General features: G+C 36.0%; 1 protein-coding gene across 1 annotated transcript in view; it reads right to left on the bottom strand.

The window, feature by feature from the left end:
- LOC122800904 (protein FAM124B-like) overlaps positions 1 to 5,000 on the bottom strand; it is a 355,700-nt gene that overhangs the window by 112,051 nt on the left and 238,649 nt on the right. The window lies entirely within an intron of this gene.

Here is a 5,000-nt window from a genome sequence, read left to right as displayed (position 1 = left end):
GTCAACCGCAACATCTGTATACAAGGGGTTGAAGTAAATTGCCCGTTGAACTTTTCTAAGACAAAAAGCAGGTCATTTAAGAATAAAAGTGGCTTCTTCCACCATTCACACTTGTGATATATGTTTCCTTCATTTACACAGCACACAATAAATATTGATAATAAAATCGAAACTCAACATAACTGAAGTTAGTCAATGTCACATTGTCAATATTGCGCCACGCCGCATTTTTACTATTTCCTTGCTGCAGGGACTACAGCTCTATTTCCGTAGCTAATATGATGAAATGAGCAGTTAAAAACTGCAATACCAACAATGCATCAAAAGCGAGTAGCACATCCTCCCCTTTTGAAAAGTGCATATCAAGTAAACTAAATCCCACCTCATTGTTTTCCTTTGATTGGCAGGTTATGGTAGATAAACGGTGGTGAAGAAGGTGAGTATGTGTGTTGTTGCAATTATTTGAAATGAATGGTATCTGAAGGAAAGTTTGAAAAATATATTTTACAGCGTCATATCAGATGTTTCACAATTTCTTGAAAACTACTTTTTTAAAATATGTAATTTGGGGTTTTGGAGTGTTATGTGAAACTTATTTGGCGATACCAGCTATATTTTTATGTATGTAAATTTGATAACTTTAAGGTCAGTCTGTATGCGAAACTGATCTTGTTTTAATATTTTTCATTTTTTAGACTTTTGAGTAGCATAAAGAACATGAGACCTTGTTGCTATGGCTACTGGAAGCAAGCGATTATTTAAAGTGTGAACACAGAGCAAGCAGAGAGATGGCCAAAGGAACTCTACAATGGAGAACATAAGAAGGTACACTGTAGTTGAGGAGCAAAGACAATAAAAGTATAACTGGGGTCGGTTACTTTAGCAGCATTTTGGGGGCCCCCAGCAAATATCAAGTCAGGGGATCCGCTTAAGCACTTCTAGTCTAAGTGCTACAAAATTTTAGAAGTGCTGAGAAGCATAGCCATATAGACAGACCCAGCAGCGTAATGTGTTAGTCTTATGTGTGATCCCTGCCGGCCTGTTCGCAGTCAGAGTGACAGGTGTTTGTTTTGACACAGGTGTTGAACTTTATTCTTTAATTTTTATATTATCGCCTCATATGACAATAATTAAGTGCGTCAAGCCAACGTAAGTTTATGGAGGAGTATTCCAAAGAGTGGAACTATATTAAAAAGGGACGCTTATGTCAGTGAAGCCGAGTGCACAGCCGGTGCAATAATGTTTTAGTATTGGTCATGCAGGACATTCAGATATAAAACAACACATCACATCAGTGAAGTTACATAGGAACAGACTGAGTGCCCCAAGTAGCAGTATGTCTCTTAACAATTATTTTATAAAACACGCATTCTAATGAAGAAACGAAGTTAGAGTTGCTGGAACTAACTCAGGCCTACCATACGTAAAAAGCACCATCACAGCTTTGGGTCAAATGACTGTGTCAACAAGTTATTTAAATAGCTTTATGTTTAGTGACTCATCAATTGCATTAAAGTTTAGCTCTGCCAGAACAGCAAATCAGCCCTGATAACTGGTGTTTTAGCTCCATTCAGCACAGAAAACTAGCATTGAAGGAGAGATAAATAAATCTCCCTTTTGTATGGCATTTCAACTGATGCAGGTAATCAAGGCTATAAAAATGTTTCCTTTTGTAGTTCAGTTTTTTTGACACATAAATGAAGGATAAAGTCAAAGTTACTGAAAGTAGCTTCCTTGCCATGTGTGAAACGTCAGATGAGATATCTAGTTTCTGCCAGAACTATGTTGATGAATTAAAGTTAACATAAAACAGTTGCATTCACGTTTTGTGGTGACAATACCAACACAAATTTTGGTGGTTTTGAACAGGAGTGGGAAAAAACAATGTATTTACAAAATTAACAACTAATTTGTATACGGTGGTATTGAAGGTGTGGGGCTTGTCCTGCATGTGCTACATAACTGCATATGTTGCAGCAGCTGATAGATTAAACTGTGAGCATTGGAAGGTATTGTTGTCAAACTCTTCTCTTATTTTTTTCTATATACAGCAGTAAAGCGAACAGAGAGGCTAAAAGAATTTTGTAGAAATGGTCGTGACGTACGAATTTGGTGATCACTATTTTAGGCGTGTTTAAAACTAGATTGGCTGTCTTTGATGCCTGCAATAGAGCGAATATTAAAAACTGTTTGTTGATGCTTTAAAGTTTCTTTTTAAACAAGGAAAAAGCTCCCAAGATTTTTGTTAACATTTTTAATAATCCTTTAGTGAGGCATACCTATGGTTTATCCATAGCCAACTCCAGTATTTTCACCAAGGAATTAAAAGGTGAAGGAAGTACAAAAAGTGTTATGGAAGTCAATGATGTGTATTGGATGTACTCTCAAAGCTTTGACCAGAAGAAAGAGGAACAGTTTTATAATTTAGGCATAAATCGTTGCTTAAACTGGCCAATATTACGCAACAGATAATTAACTTCAAAATAAAGTTGAGTCTTATAAAACCTGCCTACAATATCTTAAAAATGGAGTGTACCATTCTCTACCTTCTCAAAAATTCAAATGGATGCTTTTGAAGGACATCCCCACTTGGGAACAAATTGGAAGGAAGCTATTTGTTACTTCAGCGAAAAAAGTATTGAAATAAATGATGCGCTATTTGATCAACTGGCATCGTTAGCGGATTTTGTAGTGAAATATTAAAGAGTGGTGGACTGATGAGATAAAAAAACACCTCAGTGTCACGAAAAGTGGGTTTGTTTTTCCAAAGCCCATACTAGGCCAGAACAAGAACTCTGAGTTTTGAAGATATGCCCAATATGTGTTTTATGATCCTACCCATAATGGTAATACTGAATCTTTTAAGCTCCATGAACATTCAGTGGACCAGACGAAAAGAAACAAAGATGAGAGTGGAGACCTTTCTGCAATCCTGCAAGTTCTCTACAATTTCGAAATGGACTGTTATAGTTTTCTGAAGTTTTATATTAGATAAAAGGAGGTTTAACAATGGCTGCAGGACAACAGCCAAATATCCTCAATTTAAATCCTAGACTAGTGAAATTTAATTTGTTGTGTTGTATTATGTTGTAAAATATGTATAAATAAATAAGTATTCACTACCAAAATTATTGTTTCGTTTATGATATGCCTCAGTGTTTTAAATTAGATTACAAAAAGTGAAGAGTAAATTTAAAAAAGATTTCTAGGTCTCAAAATAGTTAAAATGAGCATGTTCAATAAATAGTTTCGGCGGGCTCCCCGGACCCCTCTTTTGTGGTAGGTATCCTAGCCCTCATAGGTGTGTGTCCGTTTTTCAGTTCATGATTTGGTCACCCTAGGACAAAGCCAAATTGAAACTAGTTCATTCAAGGACCCCCAACCAGACCTTGGACCTACTGAGTTAAACGACAAAACCAGTCGAGGTAAGTTAGGAATATGAAGAGATTTAAGATGGCCAGAACAGAAGTTACTCCAGTCATTAACAAAAGAAAATATCTGATTTCTGCCTTCTTTAAGCTTTAATCATTAAACATGGGGGTATGTGTAAGTTACTGTGAGCATTGTGAGGACTACTATGAAGACAGTACAGAGAAAAGTGTTTATTGAAGCACGTGCAGAGTCAAAGAAACAACAACACAACACAGCAAAGGGTTGTATCATTCAGAACCTCCATGTAAACATTCAGTTCAAAGTTTAATAACAGTTTCATGCTGAAGAAGGCCAATCAAGAATGCTGATTCATTTAAGTTTATGTTGAAGGTCCAATCACCAAACCAGCTGTTTTAGACTGACAAGGCTTCTCAAACTTTTCTTGTGGTAAGGTAACTTAATTATTTGGGATATAAAAATTCCTGTGGCTTAACAGTTACATTTCTGAGTGAAGTTAACATTCCTGTTTCTGAATGTGACTGGGTTTGTATAGTTAACCATATCCTAGCTGCAATGTTAAAAAAAAAAAAAAAAAGTTTTTTTTTGAATGGCCAGGCTCAGGCCAGAAAGGAATAACGTGTGGCTTAACTCCCACCCTACCTAAATACTACAGGTATTAAACTATGAAAATATTTTTTTAAAGGTTTTTTTATTGTTTTTGTTTTGCTCTTATGTTCACAAGTACTGACCGTGTACAGTCACATATACTTAAAAATTTGGAAACTAAATTTAGGAAGCTTACGTTCAATGGCCTTGGTAATGGCACTCTCTGAAGTCATGCCTCTGTTGTCTACTACATTATTGTTTCAGAAAACAGTGATGCATGTCTAAAGGCCACTGCATGCAAGTTTCAATAGAAAGTGTTAGCACTTGTGTGTCATATGTGGCTTCCCTTTTATACCTTTTACTGAAATACTTGCTTCTGTTTTGTGGTGTGGAAAAGCATGACAATGCTCCCATGGATGTACTTCCTTCCAGAGCTGCCACAAACTACATTTGTATTTCAAACTATTTTATAGGATCTTTTAATAGTCAACAGCATTTGTTTCTAAATACCCTTTGCTAAGTCACTGGAAGGATATGCATTATTAAATGCTGGTCGCTCTGCATGTAGTACATTTTAGATCATCCATCACATTTTATACAATATATTTTATTTAGCTGTACCTTGTTATATATGGAGATAACTTAAATGATGAGTAGTTATCACAAAGTCATGCTTAAAGTGTACTTTACATTCCCTCTTGTACTGCTGGGTTTTTTTTTAAGTTTAAATCTCTTGCATTACTGGCAACAAGAGCTATGCAGTTTATGATTAACCTGAGAGTTATCTAGTATCAACCTCACAAGTTAGCAGCAATTTCCATGCATCTATTTGGTTACTTTGTTTTTTATAACTCCCACTACAGTATATATTGCTTATACTGTGCTCTGGTACCTACAAACCCTACCACCACAGTAGTGTGCTGTAGAGGGAATTAAGCTAGATCACTGCACACCAGTTTCACCAAAGCAAGCCCCATACACAGAACTTCTTCAAAGAAAACCATCTTAGTGCAATTAAACAA

This window comes from Protopterus annectens, chromosome 4.part1 (assembly GCF_019279795.1).
Source record: "Protopterus annectens isolate FY-2018-M chromosome 4.part1, PAN1.0, whole genome shotgun sequence".
Taxonomy (NCBI): Eukaryota; Metazoa; Chordata; order Ceratodontiformes; family Protopteridae; genus Protopterus; species Protopterus annectens.
Note: the sequence above shows the minus strand (reverse complement) of the source record. Positions and strands in the feature narration are given on the sequence as shown.